We start from the raw sequence: 14,767 nt of genomic DNA, 5'->3' as shown, positions 1-14,767 counted from the left end.
CACCATTTGAGGTATCCCAGTCACTAGAAAAAAACGCACCTGAATGGACGATGAATACTGTCTGTTACCATGGCAGCCCGATCTAATTACATGACTGATCAGGGCTAGAGTGAGTGCACTGAAAACCTACACCATTGACATGTCTCTACATGATCACTCACACACACACACACACACACACAGAGCAAGCTGTAGAAAATCTATCAGTTTTTTGTCCTGTGTTACACAAGTGATGAGAGTAAAGCCATCTATTTAACAAAACTGACCTGTAATTTTTTTAAGGAAAGATAAAAATGACAGCCTTGTATGAAAATGTATGCTTCTTAGTTGCTCAAAATAACTCTAGCAATACAGCCTCTCTCTCTCTCTTTCAATTATCTCTTCCTCATTCATAACCCCTGTTCCTGAGAGCAATAAAACTAGGCTGTCCTCACCAGCCAGACAAACAAATCCACATTCACAGAGGAAATCTGAATTTGCTGTTAAGTGTTTCATCAGAAACTGAAACAGGACTGCCTAAAATGTCAGCAAAGTAACTGTCTATATTCAAACATATGTAACTAACTCTTAACTGCATAAAATATATAACAGGAATCACTAAATATTTAATTACCTGTACTGTGAAATATTTTCTATCCATATTGAAAGATAAGAGGATCCACAAACTCAAGGAATGCATCTGCACAATTGTGTGTGTAAGTGAGTGCATAAGCAGATAATTGTGCAAAGCAATATTTTGCATAACATGTCAAGTTGTGGGCTTCTGCTCCCCTCCAATTGTACCATGGGTTCAGAATCACAGGGGAGAAATATTATTTTGGAAGAGTCCCTATTGCATACCATACGGTAAACAAAATAAAAATAGCTTGTTCTTGTTGTCCACATAGTGTGGCATTATATAACAAGCTTTGAATTTGCTCCTTTCTATCATTGCTCTCTCATAATTTTACCTGCTTTTTTAAAAGAAACAAAACCCCAAGCATATTCAATACTGCCTTTTTAATGTTATGTTATTTTCATTGCTCGTATTCCAGTAGCTGCCAACGTATCTAGAAAAAAAACTCAACTGCTTCTTAAGAGAAATACAATTATGCAGGCAGATTATTCATGCTTTGAAAAATTAATGCGAGCTTAACTTTTTTTAAAATACATATTTTTGAACGAGACGGAAAGGGCAGCAGGGCACTGGAGGCATGTAACGAATTGCAAACAGTGTTAGGCTCAGAAATCTATCTCCCCCCTCCCTCCCCCAATTTAAAAGGGGGAATCTTGCCATGTCCAGAGATGAACCCATCCGTTCCTGGAAACCAGAAAGAATCTCGAGAGAAATCTCTTGGAGAAACTGGACTGTGCGTATTTTCTTTGCCGGGAAAGACTGGAAGGCGAGAGGAAAACAGCAGGAGCTGCCTTTTGGAGGATGGTGTCAAGGTGAAGAGAAGGGGGAGCGCAGGCCTCCCCGTCCAAAGGACCCCCTACCTCCTCTCCGGGTGCCCGGCAGCGGCCTTCAGTCACTCAATGACTCCCGGCTGAAGTGCCCGGAGGAGTCTGCAGCCGACCTGGGCCCTGAATGTAGAAGCATAGTGGAAGAGGAGCTGCTGCTGCTTGCTGCTGTTTCTGCTGCCGCTGCCGGGCACATCCCAGTCCCAGCGCCGCCGCCGCCTCCTCCTCCGCCTCCTCCTCGCTTCATTCACCCCTCCGGCAACCACCCAGCCCCGTACTACACAGTGCAACGAGGACCGGCCCTCCCTACTATGAAGCCAGGCGGCGGTGGCGGGGGGGGGGGGGGGAGGAGAGGAGAGGGAGGGCGCGCAATGCTCCGCTCGCCCACAGCAGCTGAGCCGGCCTTCGGGAGCGGCGGCGGCGGCGGCGGCGGCGGCAGCAGCAAGAGGGGACGCAGCTCCAGCCAGACGGCGGAGGAGGAGGAGGGCGTTGCTTCGGGACACACACAACCCAGGCCCTATGTGAACTCCGCGCACTCGCCCTCGGCCGGGCTCTATCGCCAGTGCCTCTCAGGGCGCAGCAAACGCAGAGGCAGGCGCGCACAGCCAGCTTGCCTTGCTGACACCAGTGCACACGCAGGCAAATACACTCGAGGAGCGAGAAAACAAGCCAAATACCGGCGAGGCGAGGGGGAAGGAAAGGGAAGAACACTTCTTTACGTTTCTTTGCTTGCATAAGCGGGGGTGGGGTGGGGGTGCATTTCTCTCATATACACCGAGCGCAGAAACGACTCCAGCCAGCGGCACCATACCCTCCTCCTCCTCCTCACCGGCCCGCCTCTCGCTTGCACACACAGCACGCCGATCGCTTCCTGGCCTGGCTTCCCCTTCCTCCTACACCTCCAGCCTCCTCAGCTCGGGATGGGGGGGGGGGCAGAGAGAAGATGCGGTGACCGGGCTCGAGCAAAGGGAGATACTTTCAGGGTGACAGCGCATCGCAGTCCCTCCTGTCCCCCTCTTCCAACAGCCGGCCCTGCGTATCTCTTGTGTCGGTGTGTTTTTCCTCGCCACCTCCCGCCCCCGCCCCAAAGCTGGAAATCTCTGGAGGTTTGCAATCGAGGAGGGGTCAGGGGAGTGGAGAAAGAGAAGCGAAAGCAGAGGATTGTCTTTTTCCTTTAAAAAGCCACTTACTGTAAAGTGTCAGTGGGGTTGGAGAACGGGACGGACAAAAAAAAAAAGGACTCACAATATCTTGCCAGCTGATCGCAAGGGCTTGGGGTTTTGTAATATTTAAAAAAGGAGGAAAAAAACACAACAACAACACTGTGCTATTTCTCTCCTCCCGCGGTGACACAGATGTCTCCTCACCAACTGTAGTAGAAATGATGTCTGCGGTATAGAAGCTCGCTCCTCTCTTCTCCAGTATGTAAATGTGTAATAGAAGCCAAATATGGAGCAGTTGGCTGCCTCTGCATCAGCTCAAGGATCCTACTTCATGCAAAGGGGAGGAGGAGGAGGAGAGGGGGGGGAGGAGAAGGAGGCAACACTTTGTCAGGCGGCCAAGAGAGCCACACAGATTATTGCATACGCACAACAGAGCCCGGCCAAACCAGCCTTAACCCTTTCCAGGGTTTCGTCTCAGCTTCCAGGAAGGGATTTGGATTTTTGTTTTCACTACAATGTACCTTGGAGGTTATCTCCTCTCTTCACCACAACACTCCACACACATGCCAAATTATGTGCACAAACAAATCTTGTGCCACTCTACATTTTTTTCAGTTCTGGAATCTCAAAGCTCTTTGGTTCCACTAACAGATGCAAGGAAACGATTGAAGTCCTTTCCAGACATTTCAAAAGAAACTGGACTTTTAAAAAAAATTAGTCTTACACCCTGATCCTATGCATATTTACTCAGAAATCTCATTGAGTTCAACAGGCCTTACTTCTAACTAAGTTCTCAGGAGCCCGCTCTATACTGAAGCTAGGTCTGAAGGAGAGCTCACTCTCTAATCAAGTTTTAAAAAGAAGAGCAGAACACATTTTAAGTGTTTGCAAACCAGCACAAGTATGAAGGGAGAGATTTATTCACATGCCATTAGTGATATCCAGGCCCTTGCAGAGCCAGGCAGAGGCCAGGGCCAGGTAAATAATGTGGCCTTTTCTTTTCTTTTACCCTGGGGATTTCAAGGCTTGAACCGTATCTGCTTATAAAGACAAAATGGAAAATATAGATATACAATAGTGCTTTTTAAAAATACATAGGGAAAATGATTATTTTAAGTAGTTACATTTTTAAAATGGTGAGCGATTGTGAATATGCTGACCGAGGCCCCCTTTGGAATTGGAGGCCTGAGCCAAGTGGCCCATATGACCCCCCCCCCTCTGTTTGGGCCTGGTGATATCAGAGGCACACAATAGGTGCCCACACCACATACACACAAGAAAACAACACTACACTTCATTGCCGTGGTTGACATGATTTGTAGGGGAAGAATAAAAATTTCCCAGCAAAATGTTTTTGTTTGACCTATGGGAAAATGTGGTATTTGTTCCCACAATAAATAGCTTCCTTGAGTAACAACTGCACATCTATTGATGCATGAGGTGATTTTTTTCTTTACATAAAAAAATGGTATAGAGGTGAAATTGTTGTTGTTGTTGTTGTTAAATTGGGGGAGGCCCTAAAGATAAAAGGGAAAAAAGTTGAAGCCTGTTGCCCCTTCTAAATTACAATGTAATTGGGAGGCAGTTGCCCCTCAAGTTTTTTCTGTTACCAAAAGAGGCGGGGGGGGGGGATACCACCTTGGCAGCTAACAATAGCAACACTTTAGGGCTACAAAGCTATTTTAAAGTTACTTATTCTGTTGCACTGCTATCATTTAAAATTATGCCTTAACCAAGAGCCAGAGATGAGAACCAACTCCTGTGGTGAACTAAGGGAATGACTGTCAATTAGCATTTTTCTGTTACAAACCTGAGGCACTCTATTCAAGCCCACTGATAAAATGTTGTTATTTAAAAAAAAAAGAATCAGAGCCTTGTAGTCATTACAAAAGGATGGGCAGCTTGATGTACAGCCTTATGCAATAACTGTCAGGGAGGAAATGTATGGTGCTGACCACCAAAGTTGTATAACATAGCAAAATTTGCTCGTAATCCTGTTTTTGACATTTTTCCCATTCCCCTGGGCAGCCAGTTAAATGGCTGTAAGCTTATAAGCTCTTTGGTTCTGCAGTGCTACTGAACCCATAGTGTCTCTGTGATACCTCAAGACCTCGCATACAGGGTGCTTCTAGATCAGAGCTTGTCCTGGAATCGGTGTTACTCATGCATGCAAGTTTTTCATCGCATCTACACAATACTGCCAGGATCAAAATGCCACGAAGTATTTTTAACTCCTACTTAATACAGATTTCTCACAACTGCAAAAAAGAAGTAAAAATAACCCATTATACACATATCCACAGTCACCACTGGTATAGAAACCTAGTGATGTTTTTGTGTGACTGGTTTTGTCACATGTATGCTTACTGTCACCACACCCCTACTTCTGTTTGCTCATTACCTACCCATTTTTTTCCTAACAGACCAAATGATGCAAGTAGGTGTAGTTCTACAAACTGCTGCATGCTAGAAGCACATTCAGATTGCAGCGCATATATCAGTATGTTGTTGTTTTTACTTTTACTTTTAATATGGGGTATTGTACTAGACTGCTTTTGAGCAGCCCCTCTGTGTAATGCCACATATTTATTCTGAAGGAGGAGGTACCATTTAAATCAATTCAAACTTGCACCACCAATGGCTTGTATCCTAAGTTAACTTAAGGAAGTTCGGGGAGTGTGTGCCCTTTGGTCCCCCTTCAGCCATCTAAGGCCCCTCCCCCAGCCTCTCTCAAGTGTCAGGGGGCCCATCTAAAATGTTGACAGTAGCAGCAAATTGGACAAAGCAGGAGGCAGTAGAGACATCATGTTGACTGTCAATACTGCAGGTAGTCAGGAACTGCAAAGCAGGTGAAAAAATCAGTAGAGACGGCAGTACCACCATCAGAAGCATGGTAGGCTATTAGGCACGGGCAAGAGGAACTGCTACTGCAGCAGATGATTAAGCCAAAACACATCCTGCTCCAAGATTCTGGAGAAGTATGAACCACAAGGCCAAAGTTCATCATGCGGCGTATTATATTGTTATCTGTCCTAGTATCCTAGTGAGAGGCTAGAATACCAGTAATAAGACAACACCTTGCCAACTTGATTCCAGAAAGAGGGCTGAAGATCTGGAACTGGGGAAGACCTTCAGAGGAACACAGGAAGCTGTCTTATCCAAAGTCAGACCCCTGGTTCATCTAGCTTAACACTGACAAGCAGCAGCACTCCAGGGTTTCAGATGCAAGTTTCCCCCGGTCCTACCCAGAGATGCTATGAACTGAACATGGAACCTTCTGCTTGCAAAACCAATACAGTACTTTACCACTAAGCTACAGCCCTCCCATGATCCTGGGGAGGCACAACGGACACACAAGGAGCAACTATGCTAAGAGATTAAAGGCTGCGCCTTTTGGAACAATAGTCCCCACCACTGAGGTGAGGGATCCCCTATTTGGGAAGGACCTGATCGATAGGACCCTCAGATATGGATCCAGAGATATGGATTTCTCTGGACTCCATCAGAGAAACCTGTTACAGTTTCTCCAAGGGTGAATGCAAGTAGACTGTTGCCTGATCAACAGCAGGAAACTGGGTGGAAGCACCCACTGCACTGTAGGTACACTGCTGACACTGACAAAATACCAGTCAACAAAGAAAATCACACATACAAAGTAGGAGAAGACTGATGAAAGGAAGAGAAAGGAATAAAAATAAAACTTTTCACCTTCCTCTGAAAAGAGCAGAACCCATATGGGGGACTAGATATGAGCCTAAATGAATAATATTCTTCTATGAATTTCCTTATGTTCCACTGAAGTTAATAGGATTTCCTCTATAAGCAGACATGTATACAATTGCAGTCTTAGGGTCCAAGTCAAAATGTTTTCTTTATGGTCCAGAATAATTCTGTTAGTTCTCTTGCATATTTCAGAAGTCATTCATCATTTAACTGCCCTATTTAAAGAGCTCAGAGTGGGCAATGTGTTTATTACCAGACATTCACTTAAATATGCAATAAAAACAGAGTTTTAAAACACTCAAAACTACAAAGAGATTCCACTGTGTCCCTTAGATGTGTGTTATATATTCTGGCCACTACTACTAAATAACTGGGAAGAGCAAGAGCACAGCTGAGGAAGTACAGAGTAATTTGCACAGCAGCCAAAGCAAACTGTTGAATCTCACGAATGCAATTCTGCATAGTGCTATGCTACAGGCCTCCTTGACAATGCAAACTGCGGCCTCCCTTCTTCAGTCTTCACTTGATTTAATGATTGTAACTGGGAAGCGTACAACCTTTCTGTCCCCTTGTTTGCTGCTTAGTGGTGGTGGTGCCGCCTATGATAAAGAGTGTGTAGCCTTTACAGATCACAACTGATAAGTTGTACCTGTCCTTGGGGATTCTAGCAGGATTGAAAAATGGGCCAAAAATTAACTGAAATATAAAGGTCAGTCTACCATGAAAATTTTCCAAATAATGTACTAATGGCTGGACATAAAAAAGCTAACCAAATAAATTCTGGCATGCTCATAGTTAGAAAATGGCAAAATTTCAAAGGAAAGAAATTCAATAATTATTGAAAGCTGCTGATATTTTTTACAACATAAAGCTGGTGCCTTCCAGAAGCTTTGGACTACAACTCCTATCAGCCGCAGCCATCCTGGCCATGGATTTGGTAGGGTTGATGAGAGTAGGGTTGTCCAAAACTTCTGGAGGACTCCAAGTTAGGGAAGGCTAACCTGGAATATTCAAGTAGGAAAAATGCTGCATGCCATAACTTGTGATGTTGGGCATTTTGTCATGATATGGGTAATGTTTATTGCTATTACAAACTTGAGATGCACATCCTTAAATTATCACCTTGAGCAATTTGGTGCTTTCTGTGGAGCTGCTTCTGTGCATTAGTGCTAAACTGAAGATGCAGAAAGCAGTATCTTCCAGCAAAGAGTTGCAAAGTTTCAGCTATTTCTGTGCAACATTCCCATGTTGATGATCCTATTCGTGCTACCACCACCATTCTCCTGTATGGATCATTAAAATTCCTTTATGGTTATGCCTGGAGTATATAGATACCAAGTGGTGGGAAACTTTAAAAACCTGAAACTTGGCAGTAGCGGAATGGCTCGAACACCACCCAAAACTCAAGTGTGATGTGTAAACTTGACCTGTAGCAGCATGTTTGGGTGAGAGTACTGGCAAAGGTAAACCTACACCTTATGGGTTTGAGGCTCAACACAGGGGCCACAGCCTTTATTCCAGCAGTTACTTGTGCATGACAATGACAAAAGTACAAAATTTAGGACCCAGAAGTCAAATGGTTAAACATCCATTTCAATTAGTTTGTGTCACAGAAGGCTTAGGAGGAACACCAGTTGACAAGAACGTGATGGTCCCACTTAAACAAGAATATAAGGGGAACAGCATACTCCTGATTCTACCCAGATACAACTAAGTCCTGTGCCACCTAATGACTAAGCTATATCATGATCCTATGCAGAGAGTTTATTTGCTGTAGGCGATACAGTATTATAATTATCTGCATGAATTCATGGGCATAAAGTATGACTGAGATGGACATTCTAACAACACACACATTGTCCAAAAGACACTCCACTTTGACACAGGGGATTGTGGAGCATTATTTACTTAGTAAGTTGGCTAGCCTGCTGCCTGCTGGTCACATCCACTCCCTTCCATGTTTACTGATCACTTACACAGGCCCATGCTATGATTCTATTATGGAGAAATGCTTTGTGACCCCCTCACTTCACCCGCTCCAGCACCCAACATTTGTCCTTTAAGTTAGTTTAAACTGGCCACACTCACTTTTATACTTCAGCCACACTCCGTTTGGCATAGGACACCCCACCTAGGCTTGACCATGAGTCAACATGGTCCAAAAATGGCCTGATGTATTGCATATTGCCACTGTCACAAATAGAGATATAAAAGAGTTTTTACATTCAAGTATCCTTCCAAGGTCCTTAAAAATGATTTTTTGCCAATTACTTTCCACAGAAAGTATATTCTAAAGGCAGCTGATGATTGCCTGCGTTTCAGGTCTCTACATTGTTTGTTTCACTACAGCCTCTAGTGGACAAATGCAATCCATTCTCAACGCTTTCACTCAAGCTCTGCCTGCTTTGTACAGGAAGCTCAAAGCAATCCCTTTGGACTAGTCAAGATACCTTTGAAATAGTTCTACTTGGGGCAATTCACACACCAATTACTTTTATTTCAGGCCACCACCCTTGAGTTCAGCTGTGGCAGGTTAGTGCCAAGTCTATGCTGTCAGCATTTGAGCATATTCTCTGTTTCCCTTTCCTGCTTCAGTGAAAGCAGGCCTCAGATTGTAATATTTCTGCTTTTAATACAACAGCTACCCTCAGGAGATTCTGGTAAAATCAATACAATCAGTTTCATTCAGGTTTTCCTTTTTAGTTTTCGTCCGCTAGAAGAGAGGAAATTTGGTTGTTCTGGATCCTTACATTTATTGAATGAATTTATATTTTTAATTTTGCTGAACTATCCTATAAATGTCTTATTCAGAATAAACAGATCAAGGAAAAGGTCTGACTGGAAAGACACACACAAGAAGAATATATTTACTGTGAGCTTGAAAGGGATCCAATAGATCACCTTGGTTCACCCCTTTTATTATAACATCTATTGTAAAAAAAAAAGGACACAATTTTAAAAAGGTTTCTTTCCTAAGCATAAATCATACTACATTCTTCTAAAGACATGCACCATCGCAGAATATCAAAAAAGAGCTATAGTATGCAATTACAAGTTACTGGACTTTAAACCAGACTTATCAAGTGAAGTTCTTTGACCTGTGTAATTATCCTAACAAGGGTTGTAATTCCGTCACAGTCAAAATTCTGTTTTTTTCATGGTAAAACACCCTTAATTCATAGCCCAAATGCATCTATTTAATAGAATAGATTTTTTAAAGAACATTAAAAAAAGATTCTATCATTTTCAATGCCACCCTATCAAACATCCTCAGTCCATTTTGGGGATTAAGGGTGTCCTGCTCTGCAGCAAGACTCAACTGGGATCTAGGACCTGAAGAAGAAGAGGAGTTTGGATTTTATATCCCGCTTTATCACTACCCGAAGGAATCTCAAAGCAGCTAACGTTCTCCTTTCCCTTCCTCCCCCACAACAAACACTCTGTGAGGTGAGTGGGGCTGAGAGACTTCAGAGAAGTGTGACTAGCCCAAGGTCACCCAGCAGCTGCATGTGGAGGAGCGGAGATGCGAACCCGGTTCCCCAGATTACGAGTCTACCACTCTTAACCACTACACCACACTGGCTCTCTTTATACCCAGCTCCAAAAATCCATTTAATATATAGTCCTCAAATAGAGGGCATATCAGATAATAAACTGATAAGAACATACTACACTTGATCTTAGCCAAAAGGTTGAGAAGCGATGGTGAGGTTCAAACTGGATCCAAGGCAATGTGGGGTTCAGGCTGGACTCTAAGAGGTGCTCCAGTAAGGAATAAGCTGAAACTGAGCCCTTATATTGTAATTGCAGCAGGTGCAGCCTGATTGCAAGATACTGCTTGATTGAAAGGGCTCTGTTCTTCTCCAGTAGTCTTCTACTGAGATGGAGCAGAGGAGGCTTGGGTCTTCTACAGTGGAGTCATTGGAGTCAGAGGATGGCAGTGTTATGGTGGGCGGCACTGATCCCACAGGTTCTTCTGGACCTGCTTGCCTTCCCCCTTCAGGTTTGGAGTCCTCCGCTCAATCACCTGATGAAGAGGAATCCAACTCCTAGTCTCTGTCGAAGGGTTGCTGTATGCTGTTATGACGGAAGAAGTGCGGGAAAACTGGTGTAATAGTGGGTTGCATTCAATGTAGCAGCAGTGCGGTCATTCCAAACAGCATTTCTGTTTGCCTGATGGAATGATAATAAATCTCCTCTTTCTTCTTCCCTTATGTCGTTCTGGGATACTCCCAATCCACCAGAGCAGTTTTGGGGAAGTCATGAGGTACATACAGGGAAGAAGTCCCATTGCACTAGCAGAAAACCTTGCACTGTCTTCTGCTAGAATGAGGTAGTTGAATATGGCCCAGTGCTTCTGCTTGCTTCCTAATGTGATAAGATTTTCTTTCTAATTTCTAGCTGGCTTTTCAAGCCAAGTTGTGGTGCCTTGCGTTGAAATATGGTAGTGGTAAATCTGCCATACCTTTCCCTTGAACAAGTCACCTCCAAGCTGGCATACAGCAGTTGCGCTGAGTTTGTGGCCTTTCTCAGAAAAACCAACAAAGTTCTAGTGATTCTGATGCTGCGTTATGCAATCTGAAAGGAAACAGAGAGTCAGTCTGTGGTTGTTGGATTTCACACACATACATCACATAGCAGATCTATGAATAGACTAGATGTAGCTCATCCTATCAAACTGAGTCCCTTCTGCTGGAAGTAGCGCTGAAGATTCAGAACAATAGGATGGAAATTGTATATTATAACAATTAAGCCTCTTCCTGCCTGAGAATGTGTGTTAGCAAATAACTGAGGCAAGAAATTGGGTACCTCAGACATAGAAGATGCCTCAGAATTTATAAGGTTCTCTTCATCCCCACTTCCCACATCCTTAATAACCTCATCAAACACAGGGTACGATAAATTACCTCAGGGTCGAGTGGCATCTTGACTGCTACATTGGTTTCATTTATTTATATGCCACCTTTCCACAATGTGTCCAAAGCAGCTTCTAACAAACAATTTCAATTTGCAGGAAGGTTGGAGGGGACAGTTATAAGTGCCACCACCCTACCCCACTGACTGCTGTGGGATGTGAAACAAATATCTCTGAAGATCCAGGGTGTTTGCTAGCAAAGTCAAGGGTTCCTCATAAGTCAAGGTTATTTATTGGTCAAACATTACTGAGTTGATAGTGTTGAGGGATAAGAGTAAAACCCTTCTCTTGCCATCAAGTCCCTGCTTTTCTCCATGCTTTTGACTATTAACCTTACTATAAATGGAAGCTTTCTTGCTCTTCCCCATTTGATACACCCTCTTGCATTACTATAGACACCCTACACCCTGACACACCAGAGGTTGTAGGTGGTGATGGGGCACCATGCAGGGAGAACAGTGGGTCACACATGGGCTGTACAATTCCATTCAGGAGTGGCTGATGCCATGAAGCAGTGTGACATGAGCATTACTGCCACTTACTAGGGCAGTGTAGAGTAGTGGTGAAATTGGGCCATGCAGCCACATCATTTGAGCTAATCTGGCACTCCCGTCTCTCTTGTTGCCCAACTCTGCCTTGCCCTGCCCCCGTACTGTCCTGGTAAACAGCAGCAGTGTTGGGAGAGAGACTCAACAGCACCACCCAACTGCAGTGGTCACTGATTTTTCTATTACTATCCCCTGAGGGAGACCAATCAACACTCTCTCACTTACCTCCCAACTTCAACACCTTCCTTAAATTCCAATGCCAGGGCCTTCCGCGCACGTTCTTGTTCTCACCATTCCACCTTTCTGGTGCTGCATCTCAATCACCACGAGTTCCCTCACCTCAATATTTTGAATGGGGAGTGGTGGAATCAAGAGTTTCCAGGAAACTCTTTCATACATTGACACGAGGCACTGAGGAAACAAATGGCCATTGTATATAGTAAGGCTTGCTTCCAAGTAAATATGTCTGCTGCACACGATTTCATCATCAATCTAATTCAGCCTGACTCCAACTCCATCACCGTGAAAGGTGTGTATGGATAAATTTCCCTTTTGTAGTTTTTACAACTAGTTAACAAATCTGAAAAGAAAAACAAATGCCTTTGAGTGATGAATGGTGGCTTGTTCCATTTAAGATCACATTTTATTTGTTTCTCTTTTTTCAGCAGCAGATTTTCTTTACCAATGAGAAAAGTGTGTTTTTATTATTGGTCCTATTTGCACCACACTATAAACCATAGTTAATGGTTTATAATGAATGCACTTTGACCCTCCCCACTAATGTGGGGAGAAAAAACAAACCAGTATCCTTGTCTTAGCATTAAGGCCAACCTAAGGATCATGGTTGTTTCACTTTAAAAAACACCCACAATCTTTAAGCCAAGAACAAACCTTGACTATACAGATCCTATTCAGACATATTGCTAAAATAGGGTTCATGGTTTGTTTCACCTGCACACATAAATAAACAATGTTACATTTAAGTAGCCCCAATTGCATCCCCCCCCCCAAGATTTGTTCCCTCCCTGCCAAGTAGAAGCCTTCCTTAAAAAGGGATTCTTTTAAATTTTGTACTCATTTTGTGTGATAGATATATTTTTGCCACCAGAACTACACATTTAGTACCACATAAGGCATTCCCTGACATCCTTATGCACATAAATCAATAATTAGATTAATCTGTAGTGCACACAGGTGGGTGGTTGTTGTTGTTTTGTTACTATGGATGAGGATGAGACAAGGTGAAAACAACACTGGAGTTCAGTGAATACGTGGGATATTTATCTTGTAAATTTTAAATAAAGCAACAAATAACAAAACCCATTAACAATAAATGAGAGTGAACAGACAACAATCAAAACACAGATTTCTCATCCCTAAATCAACCACATACATGGTGCCAATTAACTGCTTTTGAATCTCTATACATAGACCTGTCTAGCCATTCCTGTTGTTTAGTTCACTCTTCCTCTATTTTCTGACGTCATACACCTGGCTTTTTCTTCTTTCTTCTGCCTCAGCCCCCTCTACATCTTTATTGTCTATTTCTTCTCCAACTGCCATCAACAGACAATTTCCCCATACTGTCTCCAATATTTTACGTTCCTTCATCACTCCAGCCTTTATGATGCAATAAGAACAGGCACTACAGATCCAGGTTTATACATTTATTTAGGGAGCTTTGATACCCAGACGGTGAGGAAGATGAAGTATAATTACTGCCATCATTATGTCATTTTTGACAGAATATTGAAGATGCTCGCAAAGGAAAAGTTAGTTATGTTACTGAAGCATTTAGACTAACTTTCAATCTAATATTTCATAAAACTCTGTCTTAGGACTTACCTGAAGTATCATGGGAGGAGGTACAATCAGAATGCAGCAACCACTTAAAAAAGAAATTCCTGCTTGCATCTCCAAATATATTGTTTCTCTTGGAATTATCCAAAAAATTCAGCGCAGGAACAAGATGCAACATATTTCAAAGTGCTTACAGACTTAAATGGGATGGGATGAACTGGGATAGAGTCATGCATCTATAGTCCCCATCACCCTGGAACACTGGATGTGTGGAATCCCTATGGACTGGTGCAAGAATAGAGGGAACCATGCCCAAAATAGTTTATGTGGCCCAGTCAGCCGTAACGACCATACCCAGATCCATGTTTTTATGTGATAAATTCTGCAGCATTGATTCACTTAACGGAATCATGTATTGCACTGTTTGAACTTTTCAGAGGGTTTATTCTCCAAAGGCTGATTGTATAATCAGCCTGTTAGTATACCAAATTAGCATGTCTTTTTGCATTGTCTTTGCATTCACTTGTGGGTCCTTTGGTTAAATTTTCACTGGCCTTTCAAATCCTCGCACAATCTGGCACAATCCCCACATTTCATTGTTTTTTTCAACCAAGATCTTTCCCAGATCAATAATGAAAATGCAAAACAAAGCCTTCACTGTTCTTATTATCTTAATGCATCTCCCTTGTCAAGGTCATGTTGCTGTTTACCTTTACATTTTTCCCCCTTACACTACGTTCTCAAAACACTGTGTCTTGGGACAGGTTTCCTATCACCAGTAAATAACTTCTGGCTGCATTAGTTTACATTTTCTAGTATTTTTTTTTTTTGTAAACATTCAATGCATGATTTTAATTCAAACATACCTGTATTTCACTCTTCTTTTTAATATTTTCTAGGTTTTGCATTATTATCTGACTGCAAAATGAACACATTTTCTTTCATGACCTTTCACATTACATGCACATTATACTTCCTCTTAATTTTATTTCCAGTAAGCTGCAGTTAGCACATGACACATTGCAAAGCTCACAGTTCACAGTCCCTCTGACAACTTCTCTTATTTTCTGTCACTCTCAGCCTGGGACTGATTCAAATCTTTTTCCAGTTAGTAGGATCAACTTCCCATTCACTCAAAGCAAGCTTTGAATGCAGAGTTGCCATCTTATCTGGTTGCC

At 42.8% G+C, this 14,767-nt stretch overlaps 1 protein-coding gene and 1 pseudogene across 8 annotated transcripts in view; both read right to left on the bottom strand.

The window, feature by feature from the left end:
* ATXN1 (ataxin 1) overlaps nucleotides 1-9,254 on the bottom strand; it is a 211,617-nt gene extending 202,363 nt beyond the window's left edge. For 3 of the 8 annotated variants that reach the window (XM_033154617.1, XM_033154626.1, XM_033154622.1), the window contains exon 1: nucleotides 2,808-2,927. The gene's annotated coding sequence lies outside the window, so the exon portion shown is untranslated. Of the gene's footprint in view, nucleotides 1-1,512; nucleotides 1,762-2,630; nucleotides 2,928-9,197 lie in introns of those variants that run through there. The other 5 variants (XM_033154618.1, XM_033154625.1, XM_033154621.1 and 2 more) reach the window with 4 other exon arrangements.
* Nucleotides 9,255-9,903: 649 nt separating this feature from the next.
* Nucleotides 9,904-10,030, bottom strand: LOC117050512 (annotated as a pseudogene).
* Between the last annotated feature and the right edge of the window lie 4,737 nt (nucleotides 10,031-14,767).

Source organism: Lacerta agilis, chromosome 7 (genome assembly GCF_009819535.1).
Source record: "Lacerta agilis isolate rLacAgi1 chromosome 7, rLacAgi1.pri, whole genome shotgun sequence".
NCBI lineage: Eukaryota > Metazoa > Chordata > Lepidosauria > Squamata > Lacertidae > Lacerta > Lacerta agilis.
This window is presented reverse-complemented; position numbering and strand designations above follow the sequence as displayed.